General features: G+C 38.7%; 2 non-coding genes across 2 annotated transcripts; both read left to right on the top strand.

Annotated features, from left to right (window-relative positions):
- Positions 1-3191: 3191 nt before the first annotated feature.
- On the top strand, positions 3192-3298 carry LOC145556835 (small nucleolar RNA R71). The gene has a single exon (XR_014091929.1). It is a non-coding gene; the product is annotated as a small nucleolar RNA R71 (small nucleolar RNA).
- Positions 3299-11016: 7718 nt separating this feature from the next.
- On the top strand, positions 11017-11123 carry LOC145556834 (small nucleolar RNA R71). The gene has a single exon (XR_014091928.1). It is a non-coding gene; the product is annotated as a small nucleolar RNA R71 (small nucleolar RNA).
- The last annotated feature ends 3389 nt before the right edge of the window (positions 11124-14512 follow it).

A 14512-nucleotide genomic window follows, 5' to 3' on the forward strand; every position in this document is an offset into this window, starting at 1 on the left:
TAGAGAACTAAAGAATTCATTCTCCGCCCTAGCCCCATCTAATACGGTCCACGTTCTCTCCACTAGCTTCAAATCACCCCCTAGTTAGCTCCTCATGATTCCACGAAGGAACCGGAAAAAGATTCAATTTGTTGAATTAGTGGGTCATCCCGACATCTCAACTATGCATACTCTCTCCATAGGGTTTAAATCTATCTCCCTCCACCGGAATTTGGCCTCACCCCTCTAAAGTCTATGGGTCTTAACTAGGGTTGTAACGTAAGGCAAAGGGTTAAGGCGGGGTTAAAATTTGAAAATTTTGGTGATATTTCCTACGTGAAGCAAAAGGGTGATCAAACCTCAAAAACAAACTCAAGAAATCACCAAACATCAAACAAAAATAGCAATAATGTCATCTCCCCCAAGCTTACTCAACACCAACATTCCATAAAAAAAAAAAAAGAAAAAAAAAAGAAGAAAACGAAGTAACGTTCCCCCCCCCCCCCCAAGCTTGAACGAATCATTGTCCTCAATGCTTAACTTAGGGAAGAAAACGAAACCTACTTTATATATATATATATATATATATATATATATATATATATATATATATATATATATATATATATATATATATATATATATATATATATATATATATATATATATATATCCTTGCCTTTTTTAACTAAGGACGGCTTTTTCGGGGATGCATTTTCTTTATTACACACAATATATACAATTTACTTTCTTGCTTGGTACAAAGAGCATAATACTTTCTCATTTTCATTACAACACAAAACAAACTCTCAAACCGAAATGCTTCACAAACTAAGGGTTAGGGAAACAAAAGGCCATAAGGCTTGCATTATGGCTCATAATCAAGAAAGGAAATAGGCTCAAAGGGTTGGCAAGAGGAGCAAATGCAAAATAAAAACAAAATATGTAACAAAACAAAAAGAAGATAAAGAAAAATAAGAAAAGAGTGCCCTTTTCCTCCCCTAGAGCTGCTTGGTCATGATCTTGGGAGTTAGAGGACAACACAAGGATTAAGATATGCATAGTCAAGGATCCTAAGCGCCGCTCAACAAAATTGATGGAGGCTTGAACAATTTAAATCTCACAAGGGATGGGAAGTAAGCAAATACTAACTAAAGAGCTTCAAATCCACTATAGAGAGCAACACCATCTTACCACTTTTCCGTGAACTAAGGGTTCAAACGTCCTCAATAGTTCTTAACCTTGCTACCTTAGCTTAAAATTTGTCTATCTCAACCATAAGCACTCTCAAACCATGTAGGCCATCATCAATTAGGAAGAAAAACATTCTTTAGCACATTATCAAAGCAATCAATTCCAAATGCATGAGCGAATTCCAAAACAAATTCATTTAATCTTTCCGTAGTCATGTTTGCCACGAAAAAAAAAAAAAAACAAAACACAAGAAAGAGGAAGAAATAAAAAAGGTTAACAAACGAGGCATATAAACAAAATAAGTCTCAATCGTCAAACAATTGATCGTTCGATAACAACATCAACGATCCCAGGTTAGAACCAATGCAAACAACCTCGAACCATTCAAATTCTTCCTAAAATAGTCCTAAACTAAGCACTCAAAGAAATATTAAAAGAGTAAAAATAAGAAAGGTCTCACCGGGAGGTTAGCTTAAAATAATTAAGGAGCATAAAATAGAGTTCACCAAATGTCACTCCGCTTCAAACTTTAAAAAATAAACCTACAAGGCAAGACAAGACCCAAAAGAAAATATTAAAAATAACAAAGAAATAAAGCAAAAATAAAAATAAAGGAGGGGGAGAAAAAGGGTTAGAAATCCTCTGGGTTGCCACCCGGAAAGCGCTTTTTAATGGTCTCTAGCTTGACCCTTCACCTCATTCAAGGTGGGTTAAAGAACATCACCCTCATAAACTTGAGAATTGAGTCATAGATGCCCCCAAGCTTGAGAACAAGAACTCCTTGAGGTCTCACATCACCACAAGGAAAAGGAGGGAATGAATCAAGAGCCAATGGTGGCTCATCTTTTCTCTTTCCCTTCTTCTTGTTGATTCTTCTTCTTTTTTCACTCTTCTTTATTTTCCTTCTAAAAGGGGGATCGAGCTTGGAATCCTCAATATTAGGAAGGGAAACCTCACCTTCCTCAAGAGAGCCTTCAAACCAAGCGGGACCTTCAAGGAAGTCATCATACCTCATTGTCACCTTATCATCACGTGGAGGTAAGCTCTCATTAGCCATCACATCATCGACCACATCAACTCTACATACGCTCACCGCCATAGGGCTCTTCAAAACGACATTCTCAACTAGCCTACAAGGAAAGGGAACCGGGCCTTCAAACTTGTTTGGTTAACTAAAATCAAATGGCTCCTCATTTTGTTCTTGAATCTTCTTCTCAACCACATCATCTACAACCTTATCCTCCTTGCAAGTTTCAGGTTGATAAGTATGTGAAGGGTTAGTAGATGATTGTAAGGGGAGTTTTGTGGTTAAATGGAGATAAGAAGTGTTGGCTAGTTGGGAATCAACAACTTCATTGTAAGATTTGATTTCTTAGTATTGTGGAGTAATAGTTTGACGTTTTTGAAGAATTTGGGTTTGTGTGTGGTCGGGTGGGGATTTTTCTTCATACGCTTGAGGACATAGGTCATGATTTTGATCTTGAGAGTTCTCTACTTGGTTAGAAAAGTAGGGAAAGTTTAGGGTTGGCGGATTGAAGAGAGGTCCATCTTGGGGGTAGGAGTTTTCTTACCTTGGAGGTTGTTGAAGTTGTTGGGATTGAGCTTGGGTTACAAACTCTTTCTCCCTCAAAGTCAAAAATTCACCATGCTTGAGATTGAACTCTCTACAATAGGACGCATCATGATCCGTCCCACCACAACGAGCACATGAGAAATCAATGATTTGTGAAGGTTTTGAACACAAACCAACACTTGAGTTCAAATTGGAAAGACCTTCATTCAAGAGCTCAACTATGTGCTTAAGTTGGCCGAGTTTCTCCAACTCATAAAGATCTCCTTGCTTCCCTTGGGACCTTCTTCAGCCTCCCCAAGAATAGCTAGTAGACACTTCTTCAATTGTAGCTTCAACTTAGCTTTGAGGGATCTTAATCAATTGGCCACCGGCACCCGCATCTAGATTGGTCCTTGACATTGGCTCCAAGCCATCATAAAAGAATCTTATGAGCAAATTACGGTTGAATTCATGATGAGGACATGCTCTAATAAAATCCTTAAACCTTTCCCATGCTTCCCCAAGAGTTTCATCTGGTTCTTGCTCAAAGGAAGCTATCTTCCTCCTCATTTTTGCGGTTTGCTCATCGGAAATGAACCTCTAGAGAAAGACCTTTGCAACATCCTTCCATGTGGTGAGAGAGTTGGGCTTCAAAAGATTGAGCCATTTCTTTGCTCTTCCGGTGAGAGATTGCCGAAAGAGATTCATACGAATGTAATCTTGGCTCACTTCATTTGTTTGCATCATTGCACACAACTCAAGGAATCGGTCCAAATGCTCAATGGGGTCTTCACTTACGCCTAGACCTGGCAAATGGGTCATTCGGGTCGGGTATGGGTCGGGTCATTTCAGGTCGGGTCAAGTTCGGGTCAAAAGATTATCGGGTCAAGTTCGGGTTGGGTCGGGTCATTTTGGGTTTCGGGTTGATTTTGGGTAGGCCGATAATCGGGTCGGGTCGAGTATCGGGTCAACATTTCGGGTCGAGTTCAGGTCGGGTATGTTTGGGTCGGGTCAGGTTAATTTTCGGGTCAACTTCGGGTCGGGTAAACTTCAAGTCAAGTCATATTCGGGTGATTCATTGGGTTAAATTCAACTCTGTATATATATTTATTTATTTATTTTTTGACGAAAAACTCAATATATTTATTATGGCTTTTTTTTCATGGATTATAGTAATATTTTGACTTTTACTAACCTCTTTTTTTTCTTTTTTTTTTTTTGCGTGTGTGTGTGTGTTTAGAATTTTAGACTGAGAATCACTTTCAGGATCTCATGAAACTTAGAGGGATGCTCTAACTAATTGAGTTATACCTCACTCTCTTATTAATCTTAGTTTTAATAATTACTCTTATTATCATTGTCATTGTTATAATAATTTCTTTGAATTATTCTTATATCCCCTCCGTCCCAAATTACTCTTAACGATTTGAAATTTTGCACTATTCACACATCTCACTTTGACCATCTTTTTTAGCTGTTATATGAAAGTCAATGTAATCATATAAGATGTTGTTGGGTCTATTTTAATGTATAATTTCCTAATATAAACTTTTTATAACTTATAGAATTATTTACTAAAAGAAGTTAAAGGTCGGGTAATTTTCGGGTCGGGTCAACTACGGGTCGGGTCGTTTTGGGTCTCGGGTCAACTTTGGGTCGGGTCATCTCGGGTCGGTTCGTTTCGGGTTGGGTCATTTCGGGTTTCGGGTCAAGGTCGGGTCATTTCCACTTCGGGTCGGGTATGGGTCAGGTCGTGTTAATTCGGGTTTTGGGTCAATTTTGGGTCACTGGTTTCGGGTCGATTTCGGGTCGATTTCGGGTCATGGGTCGAGTCATTCGGGTTGGGTCATCGGGTCTGGGTCAGAATTTCCAGGTCTACTTACGCCTCCGGAAAATTGCTCAATTCGCACCATCCTAGCATATTGTGGATGAATTTTGAAATTAGTCTCGGTGGTCGGGAAAAGTATACCACTCGTGACCTCATAGATTTTCGGGTTTCCAAACTCCCTAAAAAGAAGGTCATCCTCTTGTCTTGCCATATCTCACTTTGAATACAACAAAGCTAAGAACACGATTAGCAATGACAATTAGGATTTAAAAAGAAAAATAAAAGAAAGGAAAGTAAATAAAATGACTCTAACAATAGCAATACTAGACGCTAAACAAGCCGTTTCCCCGGCAACGGCGCCAAAATTTGATCGCGGGATAGATAGGTCGTTAAGCTACTACCCTAACCAAATTAATCATTTATAATACCTAAACCTACACTAAACTAGTTAGTGGCAAGTAAAGGGTCGAATCACTAGGGAAGCACGCTAATTCAACATCAAATATCACTAATGCAAGAGTGAAAGGGGGGTTGTTTTTGTTGGTTTTGTTGCGTAAGAATACTAAAACTACAAATAAACAAGAAGATGATAATTAAAATCAATAGAAAATGATGCTAGGGATACGGGGGTATCCAATATGATTAGAAAGAGGAGAATAATGGTGATTATCATGAAACGTATGCCAAAGAACACAAGATTCTACCTAAACAACTCATTCTCATGCAATAGTCTAGGCAAATCAATGAAAGAGGTCTACACTAATAAGGATCATTCTCATGCATCCTATTAGTTACAATCAAATCAAGAGAATAAAGAAGCACAATCCATAAAAACTCCACTTTAATAACTCATTCTCATGCAATCATTAAAATAGAGGTGATCCTAATCTAGTTCAAATCACTTTCATGCATTTAAACTAGAAAACATCAAATAGAGTGCAACAATAATCCCAAGTTAATAAAAAGCATGTCTTTCATCAATATATGGCATAAGTTCAATCCAACCATCATCATTGATCCAATATCAAATCATATCTTCCACCCGCTTCCCCTAGCCAAAAGTTTAGCCTAGAGAAGGGAGATTAAACACGATATCAAAGCTAGAAATAAACTCAAGAAACTCAAAACAAAACATAATTAAAATTCATGAAATCAATAACAACTAGATGAACTAATAAGATTAACAAGAATAAACAACAATAAAACAAATAAAAAAATAAAGGAAAGGAGAAGAGATTACTAAAGAAAGGATTAATGAAAGATGAAAACTTGAATTCTTACTTGATTGAATCTTAAACTTGAGCAACATTAAATCTTGGAAGAAAATTGAGCCATAATCTATTTTCTCTCCCTAAAAATTATCTAATCTAACCCTAAGAGAGAGAAGCTCTCCTAAACTAATTCTAATCGATCTAAAATAAAATGTTAAATGAAATTAAGTTAGGAGAAAATAACCCCAAAGGGGGTATTTATAATACAAGTTAAAATAATATAAAAGAAATTAAAAAGAAATAAAACTAAACTAAAACAATTAAAATAACTAAACTAAAAACCAAAAAAAAAACAAAAATAAAAATAAAATAAAAGAAAAGAAAATTAAATGGAAAAAGAAACCCCAAAATTCCCCTCAACCCGTCAGACCCACCAATTCCCCCATTTCGTGGCTGCTTTCCTCTTATTCCTCGAAAATGGCTGCTCCCATTCTCCATATCAACAGAAAACGATCATCATCATCACCACCGTAAATCAACATCATCATCAAGCATCTTCACATCGCAGTCGTCCGATTTTCATTAAAAGTCACGCGCGAAGCTCGTGAAATGGTTCGGTCAAACCATGGGTTGGTGCGGCCGAACTACGGGGTTGGTTCGGTTGAACCATGGGTGTGTTCGACCACACCTCTTCAATTTACAAAACTCTGAAAGTATCTGACTCGTACCTCGACCGAACTTTCAACGGTTTGCTCGAACTTGCTGATGCTTGTGCAAATTAATTGATTGGAGCTGCGGGAATTGGAGTTGAGGTGCTGGTGCGGATTGGTAGTGGATACGGAGGCTAATGGTGGTTGTTGGCAGTTTGTGAGCTGCGGGTAGCGTGGTGGTTGATTTGAGTTGTGGGTCAGTGAGAAGAGGAGAGGGGAATCAGGGGAGAATTGATGGTGATTGCTGGCGGATTGGTGGTGTTGGTGTTGGTTGATACGGGTTTTGGTGGACGGTGGTTTGGGTGGCTACTGTGGGAGCAGGGGAAGAGTGCGTGACTGCTGTTGCGGGTTGTTTGGTGGTGTGGTGAAGGTTGTAGGTGGAGCTGGTGGTTGTTACGGGGGTAATTGGTGGTCTTAGGGCGGTGTGGCTGGGTGTAGGTGGTGCTGGTTTGGTTATGGATGAAGGTGGTGTGCGGCTGTTGCTGTTGCTGTTGGTGTTGTTGGGGGAAAGCAGGGAGCAGGGCAGTCTGGTGATATTGGTGGGTGGTAGATTACTCAATTCTCGGACCTTGAACCCGATCGACCAAAGACTCGAAAACACCTACAACCAAAAACAACACGAGGGGATGATCGAGAACAAAATAAAAATAAAATAAAGATAAAATAAAGTAAAGTAAAATACTAAAACTAAAAGAAATTAAATAAAATCAAAAGAAAATAAAATAAAGAAAACAAACATGGAAATAAAATAAAATAAGAAAATGAGAGAAACTATGAATTATTAACTAAAAATACGAAAATAAACTAAAAACTATTAAAAACTACTAAAATACTCAAAATAAATATAAAAGACAAGAATAAGCAAATAAAAGAAATAAAGAACAAAATGGGCTAAATTTTTGTAAACTAAGCCGAAAAGCGACTTAATAAACACCCTAAAGGTGACATAAATTTCACTTATCAAACTCCCCCAAGCTAAACTTTTGCTCGTCCTCGAGCAAATTAACATGAAACACGAGAGAAGGAGAGTGATTTATGCAAGCAAATCTAAGACACTAAAGGAGACAAGAATGTACACTAACTTACTTTCGTAGGAATCACGGTCAATTTTAGCAATTAAAGACAAGCCCTTTGAACCCCTAGATCGCCCTAGAGGACGAGTGTGCTCTCGTGAGGATGTCCTAAGAGTTTAACCCACAACACTAAAAAAAAAAACCAAGGCAAAACAAAAAGAAAAAGAAAAGCAAACACAAAAAACAAACACAACCATGACCAACATAACATAGCAAGGATTAGGAAAACCAATCAAGCTCAAAGGCGGAAAATAATCCATTTGGACTCAAAAAGAAGAGACATGCACCAAAGAATACTCACCTTTCTCAATACAATGAGGTAAAACACGTTCTAAGATGCTCATGGTTGAGAGGGACAAACCTAAGCTAAGCATAGAGAACTAGAGAATTCATTCTCCGCCCTAGCCCCATCTAAGACGGTCAACGTTCTCTCCACTAGCTTCAAATCACCCCCTAGTTAGCTCCTCATGATTCCACGAAGGAACCGGAAAAAGATTCAATTTGTGGAATTAGTGGGTCATCCCAACATCTCAACTATGCATACTCTCTCCATAGGGTTGAAATCTATCTCCATCCACCGGATTAGACCTCACCCCTCTAAAGTCTAAAGGTCTTATAAACTAGGGTTGTAACGTTAGGCAAAGGGTTAAGGCGGGGTAAAAATTTGAAAATTCTGGTGATATTTCCTAAGTGAAGCAAAAGGGTGATCAAACCTCAAAAACAAACTCAAGAAATCACCAAACATCAAACAAAAATACCAATAATGTCATCTCCCCCAATCTTACTCAACACCAACATTCCATAAAAAAAAAAAAAAAGAAAACGAAGTAACGTTCCCCCCCCCCCCCAAGCTTGAACAAATCAATGCTTAACTTAGAGAAGAAAACAAAACCTACTTTTTGGGACGGCTTATATATATCCTTGCCTTTTTTAACTAAAGACGGCTTTTTCGGGGATGCATTTGCTTTATTACACACAATATATACAATTTACTTTCTTGCTTGGTACAAAGAGCATAATACTTTCTCATTTTCATTACAACACAAAACAAACTCTCAAACCGAAATGTTTCACAAACTAAGGGTTAGGGAAACAAAAGGTCATAAGGCTTGCATTATGGCTCATAATCAAGAAAGGGAATAGGCTCAAAGGGTTGGCTAGAGGAGCAAATGAAAAATAAAAACAAAATATGTAACAAAACAAAAAGAAGATAAAGAAAAATAAGAAAAGAGTGCCCTTTTCCTCCCCTAGAGCTGCTTGGTCACGATCTTGGGAGTTAGAAGAAAACACAAGGATTAAGATATGCATAGTCAAGGATCCTAAGCGCCGCTCAACAAAATTGATGGAGGCTAGAACAATTTAAATCTCACAAGGGATGGGAAGTAAGCAAATACTAACTAAAGAGCTTCAAATCCACTATATAGAGCAACACCATCTTACCACTTTTCCGTGAACTAAGGGTTCAAACGTCCTCAATAGTTCTTAACCTTGCTACCTTAGCTTAAAATTTGTCTATCTCAACCATAAGCACTCTCAAACCATGTAGGTCATCATCAATTAGGAAGAAAAACATTCTTTAGCACATTATCAAAGCAATCAATTCCAAATGCATGAGCGAATTCCAAAACAAATTCATTTAATCTTTCCATAGTCATGTTTGCCACAAAAAAAAAAAAAAAAACAAAACAAAAGAAAGAGGAAGAAATAAAAAAAGGTTAACAAACGAGGCATATAAACCAAATAAGTCCCAATCGTCAAACAATTGATCGTTCGATAACAACATCAACGATCTCAGGTTCCATTGAACCAATGCAAACAACCTCGAACCATTCAACTTCTTCCTAAAATAGTCCTAAACTAAGCACTCAAAGAAAGAGTAAAAGAGTAAAAATAAGAAAGGTCCCACCGGGAGGTTAGCTTAAAATAATTAAGGAGCATAAAATAGAGTTCACCAAATGTCACTCCGCTCCAAACTTCCAAAAAGAAACCTACAAGGCAAGACAAGACACAAAAGAAAATATTAAAAATAACAAAGAAATAAATCAAAAATAAAAATAAAGGAGGGGGAGAAAAAGGGTTAGAAATCCTCCGGGTTGCCACCCGGAAAGCGCTTTTTTATGGTCTCTAGCTTGACCCTTCACCTCATTCAAGGTGGGTTAAAGAACATCACCCTCATCAACTTGAGAATTGAGTCATAGATGCCCCCAAGCTTGAGAACAAGAAGTCCTTGAGGTCTCACATCACCACAAGGAAAAGGAGGGAATGAATCAAGAGCCAATGGTGGCTCATCTTTTCTCTTTCCCTTCTTCTTCTTGATTCTTCTTCTTTTTTCACTCTTCTTTCTTTTCCTTCTAAAAGGGGGATCGAGCTTGGAATCCTCAATATTAGGAAGGGAAACCTCACCTTCCTCAAGAGAGCCTTCAAACTAAGCGGGAACTTCAAGGAAGTCATCATACCTCATTGTCACCTTATCATCACATGGAGGTAAGTTCTCATTAGCCATCACATCATCGACCACATCAACTCTACATACGCTCACCGCCATAGGGCTCTTCAAAACGACATTCTCAACTAGCCTACAAGGAAAGTGAACCGGGCCTTCAAACTTGTTTAGTTCACTAAAATCTAATGGCTCCTCATTTTGTTCTTTAATCTTCTAGCTTCTAAACCACATCATCTACAACCTTGTCCTCCTTGCAAGTTTTGGGTTGATAAGTATGTGAAGGGTTAGTATATGATTGTAAGGGGAGTTTTGTGATTAAAAGGAGAGAAGAAGTGTTGGCTAGTTGGGAATCAACAACTTCATTGTAAGATTTGATTTCTTGGTATTGTGGAGTAATAGTTTGACGTTGTTGAAGAATTTGGGTTTGTGTTTGGTCGGGTGGGGATTTTTCTTCATACGCTTGAGGACATAGGTCATGATTTTGATCTTGGGAGTTCTCTACTTGGTTGGAAAAGTAGGGAAAGTTTTGGGTTGGTGGATTGAAGAGAGGTCCATCTTGGGGGGTAGGAGTTTTCTTGCCTTGGAGGTTGTTGAAGTTGTTGGGATTGAGCTTGGGTTACAAACTCTTTCTCCCTCAAAGTCAAAACTTCACCATGCTTGAGATTGAACTCTCTACAATAGGACGCATCATGATTTGTCCCACCACAGCGAGCACATGAGAAATCAATGATTTGTGAAGGTTTTGAACACAAACCAACACTTGAGTTCAACTTGGAAAGACCTTCATTCAAGAGCTCAACTATGTGCTTAAGTTGGCCGAGTTTCTCCAACTCATAAAGATCTCCTTGCTTCCCTTGGGACCTTCTTCGGCCTCCCTAAGAATAGCTAGTAGCCACTTCTTCAATTGTAGCTTCAACTTGTCTTTGAGGGATCTTAATCAATTGGCCACCGGCACCCACATCTAGATTGGTCCTTGACATTGGCTCCAAGCCATCATAAAAGAATCTTATGAGCAAATTACGGTTGAATTCATGATGAGGACATGCTCTAATAAAATCCTTAAACCTTTCCCATGCTTCCCCAAGAGTTTCATCCGGTTCCTGCTCAAAGGAAGCTATCTTCCTCCTCATTTTTGCGGTTTGCTCATCGGAAATGAACCTCTTGAGAAAGACCTTTGCAACTTCCTTTCATGTGGTGAGAGAGTTGGGCTTCAAAAGCTTAAGCCATTTCTTTGCTCTTCCGGTGAGAGATTGCCGAAAGAGATGCATACGAATGTAATCTTGGCTCACTTCATTTGTTTGCATCATTGCACATAACTCAAGGAATCGGTCCAAATGCTCAATGGGGTCTTCACTTACGCCTAGACTTGCCAAATGGGTCATTCGGGTCGGGTATGGGTCGGGTCATTTCAGGTCGGGTCAAGTTCGGGTCAAAAGATTATCGGGTCAAGTTCGGGTTGGGTCGGGTCATTTTGGGTTTCGGGTTTATTTCGGGTCGGTTATCGGGTCAACATTTCGGGTCGAGTTCGGGTCGGGTCAAGTTTGGGTCGGGTCAGGTTAATTTTCGGGTCGGGTCAACTTCTAGTCAAGTCATATTCGGATGATTCATTAGGTTAAATTCAACTCTCTATATATATTTATTTATTTATTTTTTGACGAAAAACTCACTATATTTATTAAGGCTTTTTTTTCATCTCACTTTGACCATCTTTTTTAGCTATTATATGAAAGTCAATGTAGTCATGTAAGATGTTGTTGGGTCTATTTTAATGTATAATTTCCTAATTTAAACTTTTTATAACTTATAGAATTATTTACTAAAAGAAATTAAAGGTCGGGTAATTTTCGGGTCGGGTCAACTACGGGTCGGGTCGTTTCGGGTCTCGGGTCAACTTTGGGTCGGGTCATCTCGGGTTGGGTCGTTTCGGATTTCGGGTCAAGGTCGGGCCAGTTCCACTTCAGGTCGAGTATGGGTCGGGTCATGTTAATTCGGGTTTTGGGTCAATTTTGGGTCACTGGTTTCGGGTCGATTTCGGGTCATGGGTCGAGTCATTCGGGTTGGGTCATCGGGTCTAGGTCAGAATTGCCATGTCTACTTACGCCTCCGGAAAATTGCTCAATTTGCACCATCCTAGCATATTTTGGATGGATTGTGAAATTAGTCTCGGTGGTCGGGAGAAGTATACCACTCGTGAGCTCATAGATTTCCGGGTTTCCAAACTCCCTAAAAAGAAGGTCATCCTCTTGTCTTGCCATATCTCACTTTGAATACAACAAAGCTAAGCACACGTTTAGCAATTACAAGTAGGATTAAAAAGGCAAAATAGAAGAAAGGAAAGCAAATAAAATGACTCTAACAATAGCAAAACTAGACGCTAACAAGCCGCTTCCCCGGCAACGGCGCCAAAATTTGATCGCGGGATAGATAGGTTGTTAAGCTACTACCCTAACCAAATTAATCATTTATAATACCTAAACCTACACTAAACTAGTTAGTGGCAAGTAAAGGGTCGAACCACTAGGGAAGCACGCTAATTCAACATCAAATATCACTAATGCAAGAGTGAAAGGGGGGTTGTTTTTGTTGGTTTTGTTGAGTAAGAATACTAAAACTACAAATAAACAAGAAGATGATAATTAAAATCAATAGAAAATGACGCTAGGGATACGGGGGTATCCAATATGATTAGAAAGAGGAGAATAATGGTGATTATCATGAAACGTATGCCAAAGAACACAAGATTCTACCTAAACAACTCATTCTCATGCAATAGTCTAGGCAAATCAATGAAAGAGGTCTACACTAATAAGGATCATTCTCATGCATCCTATTAGTTATAATCAAATCAAGAGAATAAAGAAGCACAATCCATAAAAACTCCACTTTAATAACTCATTCTCATGCAATCATTAAAATAGAGGTGATCCTAATCTAGTTCAAATCACTTTCATGCATTTAAACTAGAAAACATCAAATAGAGTGCAACAATAATCCCAAGCTAATAAAAATCATGTCTTTCATCAATATATGGCATAAGTTCAATCCAACCATCATCATTGATCCAATATCAAATCATATCTTCCACCCCCTTCCCCTAGCCAAAAGTTTAGCCTAGAGAAGGGAGATTAAACACAATATCAAAACTAGAAATAAACTCAAGAAACTCAAAACAAAACATAATTAAAATTCATGAAATCAATAACAACTAGATGAACTAATAAGATTAATAACAATAAACAACAATAAAACAAATAAAAAAAATAAAGGAAAGGAGAAGAGATTACTAAAGAAAGTATTAATGAAAGATAAAAACTTGAATTCTTGCTTGATTGAAACTTAAACTTGAGCAAAATTGAATCTTGGAAGAAAATTGAGCCATAATCTATTTTCTCTCCCTAAAAATTATCTAATCTAACCCTAAGAGAGAGAAGCTCTCCTAAACTAATTATAATCCATCTAAAATAAAATGTTAATTGAAAGTTAGGAGAAAATAACCCCAAAGGGGGTATTTATAATACAAGTTAAAATAATATAAAAGAAATTAAAAAGAAATAAAACTAAACTAAAACAATTAAAATAACTAAACTAAAAACCAAAAAAAAAAAAACTAAACTAAAAATAAAATAAAATAAAAGAAAATGAAATGGAAAAAGAAACCCCAAAATTCCCCTCAACCCATCAAACCCACCAATTCCCCCATTTCGTGGCTAATTTCCTCTTCTTCCTCGAAAATGGCTTCTCCCATTCTCCATATCAACAGCAAACGATCATCATCATCACCACCGTAAATCAACATCATCATCAAGCATCATCACATCGCAGCCGTCCGATTTTCATTAAAAGTCACGTGCGAAGCTCGTGAAATGGTTCGGTCGAACTATGGGTTGGTGCGGCCGAACTACGGGGTTGGTTCGGTCGAACCGTGGGTGTGTTCGACCACACCTCTTCAATTTACAAAACTCTGAAAGTTTCTGACTCGTACCTCGACCGAACTTTCAACGGTTTGCTCGAACTTGCTGATGCTTGTGCGAATTGATTGATTGGAGTTGTGGGAATTGGAGTTGAGGTGCTGGTGCGGATTGGTGGTGGATACAGAGGCTAATGGTGGTTGTTGGCGGTTTGTGAGCTGCGGGTTGCGTGGTGGTTGATTGGAGTTGCGGGTCAGTGAGAAGAGGAGAGAGAAATCAAGGGAGAATTGGTGGTGATTGCTGGCGGATTGGTGGTGTTGGTGTTGGTTGATACGGGTTTTGGTGGACGGTGGTTTGGGTAGCTGTTGTGGGAGCAGGGGAAGAGTGCGTGACTGTTGTTGCGGGTTGTTTGGTGGTGTGGTGATGGTTGTAGGTGGAGCTGGTGGTTGTTACGGGGGTGATTGGTGGTTTAGGGCGGTGTGGCTGGGTGTAGGTGGTGCTGGTTTGGTTGTGGCTGAAGGTGGTGTGCGGCTGTTGCTGTTGGTGTTGGTGTTGTTGGGGGAAAGCAGGGAGCAGGGCAGTGTGGTGATATTGGTGGGTGGTAGATTACTCAA

Source organism: Chenopodium album, chromosome 8 (genome assembly GCF_948465745.1).
Source record: "Chenopodium album chromosome 8, dcCheAlbu1.1, whole genome shotgun sequence".
NCBI lineage: Eukaryota > Viridiplantae > Streptophyta > Magnoliopsida > Caryophyllales > Amaranthaceae > Chenopodium > Chenopodium album.